We start from the raw sequence: 19,782 nt of genomic DNA, 5'->3' as shown, positions 1-19,782 counted from the left end.
GGGTATCGTGATGGCACCTAGTCTTAGGGACTAGGTAACCCTAACTCATACTGAAATACCACAAAAATAAATGAAATTTAACAGTCTTGAAGCAGAAATCTCTACAAAATTTATAATTCCCAAAACTCGGTAGTACAAGTCATAAGCTCTACAGAGTTTCGCTAGAACTTCTAAACACAACTGTATGGAAATAAGTACAACAGTGTGGATATTAAATAGGAAGGTGACTCCGAAGCCTGCGAATGCAGCAGCAGGTTTACCTTGAGTCTCCTCAGCGATGGCCTGCACAGCTACAAACGAACTATACCTGGGTCTGCACAAAAAAATGTGCAGAAGAGTAGCATGAGCACACCACAGTGGTGCCCAGTAAGTATCAAGACTAACCTCGGTGGAGTAGTGAGGAGGAACAGTCAAGACACCTACTAGTCCAATAAACTATACAACTAAAAGCATAAGAACATCAGAACATGATGTATATATATAAAGGCTACACGATATGGTTAATAATACAACAATCACAATATGGAAGAAAATAACAAGTGACAACGGAAACACCGTAATAATGACGTAAAAGAGTGAGCAGAAACACAAACCAAGATCCTAAACCACAATTGAAGTAAAGGCAAGTAATAACTCAAAACTACGACAGTTTTCACATCAGGTCTTAGCAAATTCCCATGAAGTTCCGAACCTTGAACAGAATTACCGCTCACGAGTCTCAATACCTGAACCCTAACACTTGGCATCCAGTGCCTCTTCACACCTCATGATCATACTAACAACTTACTGATTAACGAGAGCCACTCTCACACATATGAGAAGCAACGAGGGTGTACATTTATACTCAACAATATTAGGAGAGCTTCTTAACCAATAGGAGTATTTAACTACGTGTATACTTGTGCAAGTGTTCTAACATAGATCATTCCAGCTAAGAGTGTAATGAAAAGGATGGACAGCACATAAGGCGTTTTCTCACAACTTTCATGAGGTAAAACTCATACAGGTAAACGTACCATAACACAACATCAAAAGCAAGAATGCCCCCAGGCCATCACAAGTATCACAATCAAATCCCTGACATAGCCCACCTTGTCTCGCCACGTGTGCAATAATAACATAATAAGTGCCCGCCTTGTTTCGCCACACGTGCATCATAATGTTCCCACCTTGTGTTTCCACATGCGCAACCCACATATAAACATATATATTTTCCTGCCTTATCACACCGCATGTGTAATATATCAATAGTAAAAATAGCACGGCATAAACCTCGTGCAACCCCATAACAACAACCGCACGACAGAAACCTCGTGCACCAACACAACCAGAACAATAATAACAACGATAGTAATACAAAGTACAGCGAGTGAATCCACTCCAACACTCTAAATCACAAGGAAACTATAGAAACAGTTCACAAGGAATAACCACAGTAAGGAACAAGAAGGGGCATAAAGGGTGTTCAGCAAAAAGGGAATCTAACATGTAGCAACCTCCCCCACAATATACAAATCAATAACAAGGAAATCAACACGAGTCCAGCAGTCCCAAACAAAGGCTAGTCAACAAAGATATATGTTATCTAAACTCCTTTTAAGGTTGGAAAGTTACGAGGATATTCGACAATTCAGTTAAGGAAAGGTGATCGTAGCTTCACTTAAAACTTGACATTATAGGAGGGAATAATAGTAAATCTCAAATAACACAGGCAGTTATGAAAAGGTAGCACGACAATAGGAGAGACGAAATTCTTCAGTTAAATCAAATAGGATGACAATTAGGCAATAAGAGTGAATCATGAAGCAATAAATTCCATTTAAACATGTAGAGACGAAACTAGTAAGCAGGAACGCAGTCATATCAAGAATAAGTCTGTACATAGTGAATATAAGAACCTAAGAACCCTAAAAGGCCAGTTCCCCACAAATAAGTCCTAGTACGCACTTGTCACCTCGCGTACACGAACTACAATCAACACAGAAGACTCAAATCCTAAGGGGAAGTCCCTCACACAAGGTTAGGCAAGATACTTACCTCAAAGAAGACATACCGATACTCTAAAATGCACTTCTCGAGTGAAAAGACCTCCGGACGGCTCAATTCCAACCAAAATAACTTCAAAGCACAAATAAAATACATAAGAAACTATTCCGGATCATAAAGTCTCAATCTTTAATAAATTTCGAAAATTGGTCCAAAAGACCCCCGGGCTCGCACCTCGGAACCCGACAAATTTTACAAAATCAGAATACCCATTCCAATATGAGTTCAACCATACAAAAATTATCAAATTCCGATACCATTTGGTCCCTCAAATAACGATTTTTCATTTTAGAATTTTTCTTCAAAAACTCACAATTTCCTCAATCGAAAACACAATTTAAATGATAAAAACAAAGATAAAATTGTGGAATATATTAAATTCTAGGTGAAGAACACTTACCCAATCGATTTGTGTGAAAAACCCTCAAAGAATCGCTCAAAACGAGCTCCACAAGTGAAGATATGATGAAAAAATGGTGTAACCCTCTTTGGAATTATATTCTGTCCGCCCAGGTATTAGTGCATCACGAACGCGAAAAAACAATCGCGTTCACGAAGAAGAAAATGAAGCTGCCAAGAAAAGTCCATCGCGAAAGCGAGCAAAGGGACGCGAACGCGGAGAGTAAGGAACAGAAACTCTCGTAAACGCGGGAAGAGTGACACGAACGCGAAGAAGATAGCCACCAGCCCCCAGCTCCTAATTCTACTAGGAAAATGCGATGGAGTGGCTGCGAACGCGAAGAAGGAAAAAGGAAAACCTTCGCGAACGCGAGAGGTAGAACGCGAACGCGAAGAAGAATGAATTCCTCCTCCAAGATTACTGTTAGAGACTGTGCGTCCACCAGACTCTATAGAGAACCGGGTTCTTTATGTGTTTCCTCTGAAAGTACTGATGAACCAAACTGTATAGCGATCTGGTCCTATATCAGTTTGGTACAGTGCTAAGTTTATGTGAGTCCACCAAATGGTAGAGTACCTGGTCTTTATCGGGTTCTGCAGTGAATGCTAGTAAAGCAGAATGTAAATAAGGCCGAGGTTTTTTACGTGAAAAAATACCACACAAGGGGATCAAAAACCCATGACCTACACCTGTAGGCTTTTAACTTCACTAACTTGCAATCTCCCTATTACAAGCCACTTTACAATAACTCTATTGCAAATACTTCAACTAACTTGTGATGCTCTCATCACAAGCCACTCTATAACTATCCTAGTTACAAAGAATTTGACTAACTTGTGGTATTTCTACCACAAGCCACTTTGTCACCCTACGGTTACAAAGGCTTTGACTAACTTGTGATGTTTCCACCAAAAGCCACTTTGCAATACTTCTGATTACAAAGGATTTTTCTTATGACTCAACCTAATCAATGCTTCTAAGAAAGCTGGATAGGAGTTACAATGAAGAACACATAACAAAGACTCAACAACCTAAGGACTTAAGATATCTTCGATCTTGGATCAGGTCCTTGAAGTTGAAGCAGCTTTGTTCTTGAGAGAGGTTCTTGAACACTTGAGAGAATCCTTTTTTTGATTTTGCAAGTGTTGAACCTGAATCTTATGCCTTGCATAAGGTTTATACTACACAAGACATCCTTAGTGATGTCCAATCTCAATGGTGATGTCCAATCGAAATGGAAAGTGGCTGCTGCACTGTCTGCTGTACTGTCTATTGCACTGTTGCAGGCAGTCACTTTCTGCAATTGCTTTCTATCTGTAGTTGACTTGTACTTCTGTCAGAGAACACTAAGGGACCAGGTCCCTGTTGTGTTACTCTTTGTACAGTTGCGAACAATCACTCAATTGCGTTCCAACTGTATAGTTGACTTGAACTTTTGTCAGAGAACACCAAGGGACTAGGTCCCTATTTTGTTCCTCTTTGTATAGTTGCGGACAATCACTTTCTGCAGTTGTGTTCCAGCTGTATAGTTGACTTGGACTTCTGTCAGGGGAGCACCAAAGGATCAGGTTCCTGATCTGGTACTTTTGCACACTGCCCAGATTGTCTTGAGTTGAGTAACTTGAATCATTGCACTTTAGTTGATCAGAGAATGAGTTGCGCTGGAAACAGTGCAGTGCGGTAGAATCTTCATTTCTGGTTGTGTCCAATTGACTTTGTTTTGTCGTGAGGAACCCACAAGAGTATCAGGTCCTTGTTTGGGTTCCTACCTTCTGAAGCTTTCCTTAAGCTGTAGCAAGCTCATATTTGGCTGGAATCTGTTAGATGCAATGTAATCCAAGTGAGTCAGGTTCCCTATCTGGTTCTTCACATTAAGTTTGTTAGATCATCAAAACATAAGACAAAGATATTGAAAACCTATCAATTTCCCCCTTTTTGATGATGACAAACTTAGAATTGAATACGAGAAGTTAGAGTTCAGAGAACCGGATTGGATAACAGGATACCACAGATTCCCCCTGACTTTATGCCCTTACTTACACTTGTTTCCTCATATGTTCCCCCTGACTTTTTGCTATCATTCTTGGTCTTTTATCTGGTTCCATACAGAAAGTTTCTTAGATCGTCAAAACATAGCTTAAAAGACTTTAAGCCCATCAATTTTCCCCTTTTTGATGATGACAAACTTTGAACATTGATGATTATTTGACTTAACCAGATAAGGTACCAGCAACTGCATATGTTCCCCCTGACTTCTAACCCTGGCATATGTTCCCCCTGACACTAACATATGTTCCCCCTGACTTGATTCACTCGATTCTTCCCCCTTTTGGCATCAACAAAAAGGCACAGTCAGACAAAAAGGCATAAAGAAGTCCAACAAGGCTAACTCATGCCACATATGTGCACACAATCATGATAGAAAAGAGAAGCAAAAGGGAAAACAAGCATTGTACAAGCAAAAGAAGAGCTGATTTATTGATAGGAAATTTGACTGTTTCAACAGGAGCAGCAACGATGAAATCCAACATGCCATCACAAAAAGACAAACAAAAAGAGAAACAACAGCCACAAAATTATCAGAGCAAAAGAGAACTGGCCACTGAGAGGATCCTAGGGGGCACTAGAAGAGGGAGGCTGGGAAGAGGCGGCAGCAATGATTTTGAGAGCTAGGTCCATGCGGGTAGTTGCAGACAACTGTTATTCAAGCAGTTTCTCCCGCAGATTCTCCACTAGTTGCCTAAGTCCAGAACTTGTCTCATACTTGCCATCTCCTAGATTATCGGGCAAGCGTGCGACCTCACAAGACTTTTTCTGAGTTAACTCTTCTGCCCAAGGCCACTGTCACTTAGAATGGTCTTCATTGAACCAGGTCCTCCCACAGTTTCCCACTTTTGTTTGTTTTTTTTTGGATATTTCAATAACCTTCCCATTCCTGCTTGCAACAGCCACAATGTCACCCTTAAACAAATTTTTCTCAGCCACAACCTTTTGAGATCTTTTCACTAAGGAACTAGGTTCCTCCACAACATCTTTATAAACCTCAACCACTGGAATGTGTTTATCAGCCACAGTTTCCCCCTTTTCATCAACCCCCTTTTTTGTTAATACTCTGCTTACTCTTCTACGAGGCAGACTTAAAAGCCTCTTTCTTCTACAACCACCTGATTTGTTTTAGCTAAAAGAGAATCAGGTTCTTCAACGGGTTCTTCTGTGACGGTGTCATGAACCGGAGACTCAAAAAGCACCAGAGTTTCATCCCCTAAGAATGGAGTTTCTTCCCCTTGAGATTCAGGAACGGAGGGGAAGTGGGGTTTGCAACACATGGAAGTGAGACTGGAGATGAGGAGGAAACCGGTAAGGGTACAGTAGTATCAGGGATAGTGAAGAAGTGGGTTTCCGGTGATAGTGTTAAGGGAGGAGGAGATGTGGGAGTGATGTTGATGGCAATAAAAAAAGTCGATTATTCGTTGGCCATGGTGAGAGAGGTGGTAAAAGGCACAAAGAGAGACAATGGTTTAGAACTGCTGGTCTGAAAAGTCGGATGATGTGGCAGTTGAATTAATTTTGCTATCTTTTTCTTTGAACAAGCATGCGAAAAACACATTACTACTTACATGTGGTGCAGGAACCAGGTTCCTGACCTGTTTTGTAATAGGGTTTTGCAGCTCTCCTCTGAAGTTCAACACTTTACCTTTAGCTTCTATGATCATCATGCATGTTTATCTGCAACGGTATAGATGTGAGTTAGGCCTAGTCAGAAAACACTTTAGCCAATTTTACCTTAGTGTGACTATCATAGTCATGTTAGTAGAACCAGGTTCTCAATAAGGTTTAAGTAACCCCAGTGCCATCCTGTTTCTCAAAGTGTTCCCTGCTCAGAGCTTTAGTGAAGAGATCTGCAATTTGATCTTCTGTGCAACAAAATCTTATACAAATAAGACTCTTTTCCACATAGTCGCTTGATCCACAGTGAATGAGCACATCACTTGGCAGCTGCAACATATTCTGCTTCAGCTGTTGAGAATGCTACTGATTTTTGTTTCCTTATACCCCATGAGATAAAACATGATCTAAGGAAATGAGCCATTCCAGATGTGCTTTTCCTGTCCACCAGATAACCTGCATAATCAGTGTTAGCATAACCAATAAGGTTGAAAACTGTCACCTGAAAGATAGTACAGAACCAGGTTCTGTGTGCCCTTAAAATATCTCAGAATTCTCTTGGCAGTCTTCAAGTGAGATTCCTCAGGATTTGATTGGAACCTTGCATGTAATCCCACACGGAATACACTGTCTGGCCTGCTGGCAATAAGGTAGAGTAGAGATCCAATGATTCCCATGCTTCCATGTCAAACCTTTTCAAAAGTTCTTTGATGCATTTCTGACAGATACACGTTCCCTTTATGGACTTCTTCACTTGAAGACCCAGGAAGACATTCAGTTCCCCCATCGTACTCATTTCAAACTTACTTCCCATGAGGTTAGCAAATTTTTCACATAATGAGTTAGCTGTAGCTCCAAATATGATGTCATCCACATAAATCTAATCAATGAGCAGGTTCCTTCCCTGTTTCTTCAAAGACAATGTATTGTCAATCTTTCCTCTTGATTGAATCCTTGGACAACAAGCCTTGATTTGTTCCTTGTAGCATTTCCATGTTCATCCAGCTCATTCCTGAATACCCACCTGGTCCTATGATGATTCTGTCTGAGGGTCTAGGTACCAGGTGCCATACCTTGTTTCTTTCAAGTTGATGCAGTTCTTCTTGTATTTCAGTAATCCAGTTTGCATCCTACAAGGCTTCCTTGATATTTTCTGGGTTCTTTTTGGAATAGAAATGCTGAGAAGGCTAGAGAATTTCTGGTTTTTTGATCTTCCAGAATCAAGGGGGTGATTATATTATCAAGTGAATGGGAGCTTTTTTGTGTTTCCAAATTGGGACTGAGGATTGATTGGTAGAGAAACTGGGTAAGTTAAATGAATTTCCCTGCACTCCTTGTTCAGTTACTTGGAGAGTGCCTTGCACTACATCTCCAACTCTTTCTTTTGCTTCAGGGGTAGTAATGGAAGTACCAGGTTCCTCTTGAGAAGTGAAAGAAGACGTTGCATTGTCTTCACCTGTCTCCTTCATCTCACTCATCATATCAGCCTTGCCATTTGAAACATCAGATACTTCCCCAGGGGCTAAAGGTGGTTCATTATTTTGATCATCATTGTTTCCTCTTTTGTCAGAAGCAGGAGTCTTGTTGAATAGCTTACGATCACTTTCTTCCACACATTGTGACCTTTTGCTGCACCCTTGTAGATTTTGTTTTAAGAGGAGTATCCCAGAAGGATTCCTTCATCACTCTTGGCATCAATTTTACCAAGCTGATCCTTTCCATTGTTGAGAACATAGCATTTGTACCCAAATGTTCTTAGGTGAGTCAGCTTGGGTTTCCTTCCTGTCGGCAACTCATAGGGGGTAGGATTCTGGAGAGGTCTGATCATGCATCTCTTTTCACTCCTGCTCAGTATTCCCATAGGAATTGCATGCTCTGTGTTCTTTGAACTTTGAATTTGACAGACCATGGACCAGGTCCTGCTTCATCAATATCTCCAGAAGTGAGATAATTGTATCCCCCTAATCCTTTATGCCAAGTCTTCGAATCATTATTAACTGCATTCAAGCAGCTCATATCACCAGCTTAGACACGAACTTCTACCTTGTTTTTCTTCCCCATACCTAGAATGTACCCCTTCTTTCCATTTTCCAAAGGGTACATCCCTTCCTTGCAAGGCTTTCAGTGAGAAAGAATCCATGGTATTTGTCGACGCCCCTTTTTTTTTTCCAAAACGGAGTTCGGAATCGGGTATACGCCATTCGAGAGGACAACTCTATTCCCTTGCGAGAATTGGGTTTTTTAGTTTGAAGAGTCGCCACCTAATGATTATAGTGCATTAGGACACTTTAAGGAAGAATTTGAGATGAAGAACCAGAGTTTGGGTAAGGGCTAGAAATTATCTCGAGGGGAAGGTGTTAGGCACCCCTCAAGATCCACTAGTGTGGTTCCCGGCCATGCTACAATTGTGACTTTGAATGCAAACAAACAAGTAAACAAGCAAGCATTGCAAATACGAGAAAACTATTACAAATAAGGAGCACAAAAGGTTAAAAAAAGTGTTGAATTTTAGAGAGGGAGCAGTTTAGTTAAAAGTGCAAGTAGGAAGAAGTCAAGTACTTAGTGCGGACAATCTGAAAATTATGTGAAAAGCAGAAGTCGAAAGTGCAACAGCTTTTTAAGATTCAGAAAATTGTTAAACTAATAAAGAGGGAAGGGGGTCCTAGGTTTATATATTACATGAATCATTCGCACAACACTGGAACTCAATTGTACGCATAGTGTTATCGTGTAATCATCATCTCCATGTCTACCCTTTCCCACCCCGTTAAGGTATTGGAGCGCGGAATGGTATCGTTTGCCTATTGCATGCCATTACCCGTCCCAAGCTATCAGTCCCGGGGCATTAGGACTTCTAATCCTAAAAGGGGAAGAAAGGGACGGGGGCCTTTATGGAGTTTAAAGGACAAAAATTCTAATCGACATTCAAAAACAAGTAACAAGTAGGGGGAATGAACAGACAAACAGGTAAGGCTCACATAAACCCCGTAAATCAGATAACATATAGTTTAGCATGCCTTTACACATACTGGTTTGGTCTTTAAAATTAAAAATTAAGCAGCGAGCAGACTGGTTCGATACATACGCTTAGACAGGAAGCCCACATTAGGCAACTTGGATCCAATTGTCAGAACTTAAGGTATTTTAAGCGAGTGATTTAGAAAGTACTGATTCTAGAAAAGTAGTCTAATGCTGGAAAGTACAGACTGTAGTCAGTTTAGAAATAAGTTTTAAGAGAATCATGAGTATAAACCATAAAAGGAGTCCCAGAGTCAGAAATACTTAAGGAAAGAGTAAACTGCAGAACTGTTTTAAAGACAATTTCAGGAAGACCAAAACTAAGTTGGAAAATGTTTAGGCAAAATTTTAGAAAGAAACCATTTCATAAGAGGTGCTGATTTGAAGAACTCAAATGTATACTGATTCAAAAGAGTTTTTTGTCAAAAGATTGAGGATGAAAACACTAAGACATTAGAGACCAGTTAACAGATCGTTATTGCTTAGGAAGAATCGGACGAACTTGATGCGGAATCCTATGATATCTATATCTGATTTAAAAAGTCTGTTAAGAACTGGTAAGAAGAGGTAATTATTTAATTATCCTACAGTTTGCCTAATGCATATGCATTCCCTATGGGCATGATTTCTATATGCACTGATTACATGAACGTTAAGGTCCTATAGGCAGGATTTCTAGATGACTTATATCATAATTAAAAGTTAAACCCTATAGGCATGGTATCTAGGTGACTTGAATCAGAAACATCGAACCATCTTATGTGCAGTATTTCTAATGAAAAAATTAAAGTCCTAAAGTCATGATATCTACCCTTTATTGATGCAAGAAAGTAAAACCCCTCCCACACCCTTTTACTAGATTCCCCGAGTTCTATACAAGTTATTACAACCCAATGAATCAACTGAAATAATAAAAATACATCAAAAACTAACAGCTAGATCCAAGCAGCCTAATTCAATCCTAATGTCCAATAATATGTATTTAACCAACTCCGGGGTCCAGATCTCCAAAGCCTTCTCATTATCCAAGGCGTTTCAAAGTTTCAGGGAACCTCAGGGATTCCAGGCATTGCTTACACCCAGGATGCCCTTATGAACAGGATGGTGCAGTGTGTAATAGCCAGCCCTCAGGCATCCAAGTTCAGAGGGAGCTCAGGGGTCCCAAAGCATGGCTTGCAAGAGAGGGGCAGAACTTATAGCTAGGAGTAAGTGCAAAGTGAAAGGGAATTAAGGGGCCATGACAAGTGGTGGTCATACCTAGCCATAAGGTAGGCTGGCACACCCCTGACCACTTGCTAGATGAACAAGTTAGGAGCAGACCTTTTGATGGTCAGACAAAGGTCTGGATAGTGATTAGGACACTATTAGACCTAAGTCAAGGCTCAAGCACATAATGGGGAGAATGGGAAGTGGGAATTGATTGAGTTGAGGAGTTCGATGAACCCAGTTCAGGATCATAGACAGCAATATTGGGGTGCTGCTATGCCCTGAACAATAAACTCACATACAACGGGGTAAAAGGGGTAAGGGAATTCATAAGCATCATATTCACAACAAACAAACAACTGCACAGATTATTTAAATGCTGGACTGTAAGAGAAGGGGAAACACGTTATAATATGCTAGAAAACATGTGGACAGAATTAAACACATTGTTCTTGGGGCGTATAAACTAATTGAAACATACCGGCATAGAAGTAAAAAATGCAGAAGAAAGCGAGCAAAGTCCGCAGCAGTGTGAGTATCAGAAAGAGAGAGTGAAAGGGAATTGTGAACTCAGATGGTATTCTGTGTTCGTGTGTTCAAAGAGAAGGGAGAAGAGAATTTATAGTGTGAGAAACATGCAAAAATAAGGCAAGGATTGCAGTTCAGCAAAAATTTAGGGGAACAAGTGTGAATTAAAATCAAATCAGTATCAAAGACTTCCTTTAATTAAGGAATTAAAATCAAACGGTAACATGCAAGTGCTAAATAAGGAAAGAAATCACATAGGCTGAATATGACTAATAAGGAAGTATTTCAAGCATAGTACAGGTACGTAGCAGGTAATAGAGGCTAGGTTCATCAGACTCCAATCAAGGGAAGGTCTATAAGAATCCAATACCAATATAATCAAGGTAAGGGAATCAATCAACTTGAGTAGAAAAGGCAGGGTCGAAAAGAAAATATTTCAAACAAGTCCAAGAAACAAGGGAAATCAAGACAATAAAGGAAAGAATCAATTACACAGAGAGATTCGAAATCAGTCCACAATCAAAGGTTATTTCGAGGAGGAAATTTAACCTATAAGAGTGCATAGACATTAAGCATGTGAGGCTGGATTTAAAACAAAGAGGAGTGTCATGCATTCAAAATAAGTGAGTAGAGGAAACAACTTCAGGAATTCAAATAGATCCAAAGAGACTAGGGTTTTGAAATGAAATACGTTCAGAAACAAGTCACGTAACAAGTAGCCTCAAGAATTTGAATGAACCCCAAATTTTAGGGCTTTTACTAACAATTAAGTCTAGAGATGAAAGCAAGTAAGTGAGGCAAAAATAACAACGAAATAAGTGCAGAAGTCATAAAAAGGACACGTTCTTCATAGTAGAAGAAAGTCATGAAAATCATAATAAGAGGACAGTCATGCAAATACAGTACAAGAGCTCGTAAAGACAAGGTAGGAAAACCACAGTAGAAGAAACACATGAAAATCAAAGAAACCCTAAATTGAACTCAAACGATTTTAAAAGGAAAACTTGGGGAAATCACTTAAAATGTAAAGTATAGCATAGATTTAGCATAGATCTAGGCAAACAAACAGAGAAGGAACCTCGAATAGCTTAGGGTCTTGGAAAAACCCTAGAGATGAGAAAGGCTTGGAAACAGGTCCGATCTCGAGTCGGAGGGGTCAAGAATCAGGCTTTAGAGCTTAAATACACCGGAGCATGGCTGGAGAGGCCAGATCTAAGAAGATCTAAAAGCGAACCATCGAAGTTAGCCTCCAAAACCTCGAACACCCATGGTCTAATGGCGAGGGTGAGTGGGTATAGGCCATCCGTGGCCAGGACCGCCATGGATTCCGGTGGAAGTACGGTGAAGAAAACGTCGGAGACGATTAGGGTTCCGAAGAACCTTCGAGAGAATTTGGGAGAGGGAGAGTATCCAAAGGCGGCTATCAGAAGAGAATGAGGGATTAGGGTAGGGTTAGGCGAATAAAAAAGGAAAGGGGTGATCTGGACCGTTGATCAAAATGATCAACGGCCTGGATTAAAAGGTAATCCGGGCGGGTTAGATAAATGGGTTATTGGGTTGGGTTAAGTGGGATTGGGCTGGTCCAATTTTGGGTTTGAAATTGGATCAATTTTAGGCTAAAATTGAAATGTAGATGGGGCTACAATTGAAATGAATTGGGGCTATAATTGAAATAGCCAGTTTTCCCTTCTATTTTATAAAAAATAATGAAAATAATTTTAAAAGAAAAATTAAAGATGCTGAACCAATTAATAATACATATGTATTAATTAAAAAATACTGGAACTGATTTTGCAGTTATAAAACACTATTAATCGTAAAATAGGCTATAATTGCATTTATATGCAATTAGCTTTAAAAATACCAAACAAATTTGTAAAAAATATATAAAAATCACCTTAATTATATTTTGGTGTAAATATGAGAATAAAATAAATTATTCACCAATAATGATAGTTTTGGGAATAATTATTGGATTTTGTTGTATTAAAATAGGCAATAAATTGGTTTTAAGAACTTTAAAAAAATAAAAAAAAATACCAAAACTCTTGGGTGTGCTTATATATGCACATATATGCTATTTTGGAAGTATTTTGGGTATAAAAATACATAGGGAAAAATTGGGTATCAACAGCTGCCCATCTTTACCCGGGAAGGATGAAAGAGTTGTCGGGTAAAGATATGATGGCCAATTTTGACCAGAAGTGGCGTTTTGAAAAGAATTTGACCGAGCTCTGGTTTATGAGCTGCCTACATATCCCTGGTTTACAGGAATCAGGCCGTATGTAGTTCCGGAACCATTGACGGAATATGCCGATGGAGATCTAAAAGACATACACGACGTTTGGGGGGGGAGCAAAATGTATTCGAAATCTGATAGGCTGCGGGAACCGGAGCGGGATCGCTCCTGCTGAGATGGCCGTTGATAGCCGGTGCACCTGCAAGTAAGCAATACGAGCATATATCGTGCATAAATTTAAACATGATGCAAGTTCCCGTTGGACCGTGAATGTTGTCCTTGGACGGTTGGGATGACGTCCTCAGACCATGATGTCCTGGGCCATGAAGCGCAAAATTAAGGATTCGCAGGCTATGAAATGATGTTCTCGGGCCATGATAATGGTGCCTCCGAACCATGATGCCTTTGAATAATGATGTGCAAGATATAAAGTGGGGTCCTCGGGCCATGGCATGGTGTTCTCGGGCTATGAGGATGATGCCCCCGAACAATGACGCCTTTGGACAATTTGGCGATATTTCAGCCCATGAAATGCAAGGTTTGGCGGTATTTCAGCCGATTCAAAAACGTAAATGGCGATGTTTCAGCCGACAGAAGATTTAAACAAAACAGGCGATGTTTCAGCCGATGTGAAAATAAAACTAGCGAAGTTTCAACCGACAGAAGATTGAAATAAAGTTTGGCGATATTTCAGCCGGTACGAAATAAAATGGCGATATTTTAGCCGATGTAAAAAGTAAAATGGCGATATTTCAGCCGACAGAAATTTAAGTAAAGTTTGGCGATATTTCAGCCGATTGCAAGACGTGAGGTGGCGATATTTCAGCCATGCAAGAAAGATAAAGTGGCGTATTTCAGCCATGCAGGTGGAGGTAGAGCTTAACCTCGAAAGGCAGAAAGGTAGCCTTATGCAATACAGGGAATGCAGGATGGAGACAACACTTAGTCTCAGAAGGCAGAAAGGTAGCCTTATGCAATGCAGGAAATGCAGATGGAGACAACGCTTAGTTTCGGAAGGCAGAAAGGTAGCCTTATGCANATCCCTGAAATTTACCTCATCGTCTTCATCATCATCATCATCTGACTGAGTCATCAATGCAAAGGTTGAGTCATATTCAGCTGATCTTTTTCTCTTGAAGTTCTTGGAGAATTCTTGCTTCAAGAGAGGACAATTTTTCATGAAGTGTCCACCCTTTCCGCATTTGTAACAAAGATCATTGTTCTTTGATCTATTAGAGCTGTCCCTTTCTAGCACTTCTCCATTTCTTCTGACCATCTTCTGAAACCTTTTGGTTAAGTAAGCCATGTAACTGTCTTCATCACTCGAATCATTGTTAGTAGCTTTAAGTACCCTGTACTTTTCCTTCTTTGGTTTTCTGCTTTCAAGAGTTGGTGGAGCAGCCATGAGGATCCTTCCTAGGTGTTAGCCTGATAGGAAGAACCTGCTCTGATACCACTTGTTAGAGACTGTGCGTCCACCAGACTGTATAGAGTACCGGGTTCTCTGTGTGTTTCCTCTGAAAGTACTGATGAACCAAACTGTATAGCGATCTGGTCCTATATCAGTTTGGTACAGTGCTAAGTTTGTGTGAGTCCACCAAATGGTAGAATACCTGGTCCTTTATCGGGTTCTGCAGTGAATGCTAGTAAAGCAGAATGTAAATAAGGCCGAGGTTTTTTACGTGGAAAAATCCCACACAAGGGGATCAAAAAACCACGACCTACACCTGTAGGCTTTTAACTTCACTAACTTGCAATCTCCTTATTACAAGCCACTTTACAATACTCTATTGCAAAGACTTCAACTAACTTGTGATGCTCTCATCACAAGCCACTCTATAACTATCCTAGTTACAAAGAATTTGACTAACTTGTGGTATTTCTACCACAAGCCACTTTGTCACCCTACGGTTACAAAGGCTTTGACTAACTTGTGATGTTTCCACCACAAGCCACTTTGCAATACTTCCGATTACAAAGGATTTTTCTTATGACTCAACCTAATCATTGCTTCTAAGAAGCTGGATAGGAGTTGCAATGAAGAACACATAACAAAGACTCAACAACCTAAGGACTTAAGATATCTTCGATCTTGGATAAGGTCCTCGAAGTTGAAGCAGCTTTGTTCTTGAGAGAGGTTCTTGAACACTTGAGAGAATATTTTCCTTTTTTTGATTTTGCAAGTGTTGAACCTGAATTTTATGCCTTGCATAAGGTTTATACTACACAAGACATCCTTAGTGATGTCCAATCTCAATGGTGATGTCCAATCGAAATGGAAAGTGGCTGCTGCACTGTCTGCTATACTGTCTGCTGCACTGTTGCAGGCAGTCATTTTCTGCAATTGCTTTCCAGCTGTAGTTGACTTGTACTTCTGTTAGAGAACACTAAGGTACCAGGTCCCTGTTGTGTTCCTCTTTGTACAGTTGCGGACAATCTCTCAATTGCGTTCCAGCTGTATAGTTGACTTGTACTTTTGTCAGAGAACTCCAAGGGACCAGGTCCCTGTTGTGTTCCTCTTTGTACAGTTGCAGACAGTCACTTTCTGCAGTTGTGTTCCAGCTGTATAGTTGACTTGGACTTCTGTCAAGGGAGCACCAAGGGATCAGGTTCCTGATCTGGTACTTTTGCACACTGCCCAGATTGTCTTGAGTTGAGTAACTTGAATCATTGTAGTTTAGTTGATCAGAGAATGAGTTGGCGCTGGAAAAAGTGCAGTGCGGCAGAATCTTCATTTCCAGCTGTGTCCAATTGACTTTGTACTGCCGTGAGGAACCCACAAGAGTATCAGGTCCTTGTTTGGGTTCCTACCTTCTGAAGCTTTCCTGAAGCTGTAGCAAGTTCACATTTGGCTGGAATCCGTTAGATGTAGTGTAATCCAAGTGAGCCAGGTTCCCTATCTGGTTCTTCACATTAAGTTTGTTAGATCATCAAAACATAAGACAAAGATATTGAAAACCTATCAATTACTCTTCGCGAACGCGGAGGAGTAGACGCGAACGCGAAGGAGAAAACCAACTGACAGATATCAGCAGTCCAAAAGTAGGGGAAAATGACTCGTAGCCTACCCGGAACACACCCGAGGCCCCCGGGACCCCGTCTAAACACACAAACAAGTCATATAACCTAATACAGACTCGCTCGAGGCCTCAAATCACATCAAACAACGCCGAAACAACGAATCACACCACGAATCGAACTTAGGAACTTTCAAATCTTCCAACTTCCAAAACTCGTGCCGAAACCTATCAAATCAACCCGAATGACGGCAAATTTTGCGGACAAGTCCAAAATGACACAACGGAGCTGCTCCAACTCTCGGAATCACATTCCAACCCTGATATCACAAAAGTCAACTATGGGTCAAACTTCTCCATTTTCCAAACTTCAACTTTTCCAACTTTCGCCGAAATGCCTCAAATTACCCTACGGACCTCCAAATCTGAATCCGGACGCGCGCTTAAGTCCAAAATCACCATACAAAGCTGTTAAGATCATCCAAAACCCATTCCGGAGCCGTTTACTCAAAAGTCCCGTTCTGGTCAAATTTTTGTCGTTTGGACTCCCAAATCTAGATTCCTTCTTCCAATTCAACTCCGAATCATCCGGTAACTGAATTTAACCATGCACATAAGTTGATACTCATATTATAAAGCTGTTCTAGACCTTACGCTGTCGAACGAGACTTATTTTCTTAAAATGACCGGCCGGGTCGTTACAATTAAAATCTAGAAAAGTGAAAATTATGGAGGAAGAAGAATGGAGTGGAGAAGAAGAAGAAGAATCTGATGTTGAGAAGGAAAAGATGGTTAAGTTTGGTAAGAGAACCATCTTGAAAGGTAGACTCCTCAGGGACTTGGAGGAGGAAGGAATGTTATTGCTGCTGGAGAAGTTACAGTTGTAAAGTTGGAATGACATGGTCATTCAGATGGATGGAAGGCTAGCCAGAATTGAAATTGTGGAGTTCATGGCAAACTGTGAGATCAAACATGGTAGGGTTACCGGTGTGGTCAGGGGGTGACGGTGACTTTTGATGATAAAGAACTGGGAGAGATCTTAGGTGTACCTGCTGAAGCGTACAATGATTATAAGAAGCTCATATGGCCAAGTCTAGAGAATCTCCTTACTGCCCTTGCCATTACTAGGAAGTTTGGTGACAATGAAGAGGAGCTTGAGCCCAATGCTATTTACAAAAGTGAGATGAAGCCACTCCACAAAGTGCTATTTGAATTTGTTAACAAATGTATGCTGCCAAGGCAGGAAAGGAGGCATATTGCCATATTGATGGACCTGGTCCTCATGGAATGTTTGGACAGTGGGAGGCAAATCAATTGGCCCGGATTTATCATCCAACTTCTTGATAGGGCTCTAAATGACACCAAAACTCATGCCATACCCTATGGTTTTATTCTCACGGCTGTACTTGCACACTTCAAGGTACCCATCAAGAAATGAGAAGTTGGTACAAGCAAGGATTATTTTGGGGCAAACACTCTAACTGCTTGTGACTATGAAGTTCAAACCACTCCCAAAGAACCTGGTTCATCCAAAAAGGTACCAGTAAAGTGTGAGCTTTGGTGCAAGTAAGTGGGGCTAAGGATGCTGAGACTGATAGGCTGAAGAAGAGGTTGGATGAAGTGGAGACTGAGAGTGATGCTCTCAGAATTGAGCTGGCAAAAGAGAAGGAGAATAATGATGGCATTCTTCACGATATGCTGAAACTGGTCAAACCCAAAAACCAAGAACTTGGTCTTTGCCAGCCTTAAGCCTCCTAGCCTAGTGTAGATCAACCAGTGACCCAATTCGGGATTTCTTTTGTTTCTTTTGCTCATGGTCCATTGTTTTTATTTCTTTTTATGATTTGTGGTAGGATCTTATCAATCAAAAAAATTCACTGTCTTTTGCTCTAACTGTTTGTTGATATTTCTTAGATGGCTAATATCCTTAGATTGATTGATGATGCTTAAATCCATGACTGCATTTGAAGTAGCCCCAGTGGCCATGTGTAATTTCTATTAAAATCTAGTTATCTCACATAATTATGCAACTTTTCAATGATGTCAAAATGGGGAAGTAAGTTATGCTTTTACATTGGACTGCGATGTTTATAACCTAATGAACCTGGTCCTTGATGATTAGTGACTTTAAAAAGGTAAAATGTTCTATCTTTGTGTTGATGTTGAGCTGAGTTGAAATAGGTCCTAGGCTTGTGAAAAGCATAGAGTTTGTCATCATCAAAAAAGAGGAATTTGTTGGCCTAAGTGAAGTTGGTTTTGAAGATTGACAAAGGAACTCAAGTATGAACTAGGTCCATCCACAGTGTACACAGACACGGGCAGATTCAAGCATAAGAGATGCACGTGAGAGAGATAAGCTTAACTTATTATATCTGATATCTCCTGATCGAAAAGGTTGCATAACTGATAAGGAGAAGGACTCCTTACTCAAAGAGAACACTATCCAAGATAAGGAAGGAGTTAGAAGTAAGTTAACTAGAACCCTTCCACTAAGGAAGAGTAGCATTAGAACTCCAGTTGTTTTCTATTCTAATAACTCTATAAATTGCAGGATGTTCTCACTTTACAGGCACGCACAAACACTGAAGTTAAACGTGAGTTAAGAGCAAAATATCAAGGCATTTTGCAAGCAATTCTTGTGTGATTCAAGTGTGCGAACCTGGAGCTACATGAACCAGATAGAAGAACTAGTTCCTAGTGTTTGTCTTTTATTCTAGTTTCATTGTAGTAGGTGATTTTCATATTGTACCTTTCAGCTTTATCTAGAAGCAATTGTATTAGGTAATCAGAGTATTCAAGCTAGAGTTAACTTGAAGTTGTCGCAACAGTTAGAGGCTGGTTGCTACAATGGGATTAGAGGTAATCCTTAGGTTTACAAAGAGTTTTGTAAATGATGTTTTGGCTCAGTGATATGGTGAAGTGTTGGGAAAAATTCTATTGAGTAGTAGATCGTGGTTTTTTTGAGCCGGGTGTTTTTCACGTAAAAATATTTGTGTTCTTTACTTTCCACATTTATTATTTCCGCAATAATAGGTTAAGGAACATATAGAAGAACCACATCCTTCTATAATCTGTGGACATGAAAATGGGTCACCACACAAATCACCCCCCTCCCCTCTTGTGTGGCATTGAGGTATAAAACATCACAAACTTATTAGAAGCTTCAAATCATGAATCTAAGCATGTATATCAAAATCAAGGGGTAAGGTTCTTATTTTAGCTTTTAAATATTTCAAATAGCAAGATAGCATTCCAAATCCTTTCCGAATCCTTCAAGGCCAAAACCACCTATATCCGCAAGTTATAAAACACCAAAAAAACGTACAGGAAGTCTTGAATTAAGAAGCAAGATGTTAGAACTCAAAATGTCTGGTTGAGTCATTACACTATGATGTTATGAATACTAATGCTGACAAGGATGCCACAAGGGATGAGCACATGGTGCCACGTAAAGGGCTCTAGAAGGATCATTCCTCCAAAAAGACTTGAGGACTACGTATGGCAAGGAGGGGGCTCACGTGATTAATAGGCAGGGTTAGTTAGCCAAAAGGGTATAAGGCAGAATGTAGTGGGGAGTGCAAAAGGGAGAAAAAAGTTGTTACGAGTATTGTCTATGTTCTCTTCTCCTTCTTCTAGTTCCTCACCCCCTTCTGTTAGCCCAT

Source organism: Nicotiana attenuata, unplaced genomic scaffold (genome assembly GCF_001879085.1).
Source record: "Nicotiana attenuata strain UT unplaced genomic scaffold, NIATTr2, whole genome shotgun sequence".
NCBI classification, from domain to species: domain Eukaryota; kingdom Viridiplantae; phylum Streptophyta; class Magnoliopsida; order Solanales; family Solanaceae; genus Nicotiana; species Nicotiana attenuata.
This window is presented reverse-complemented; position numbering follows the sequence as displayed.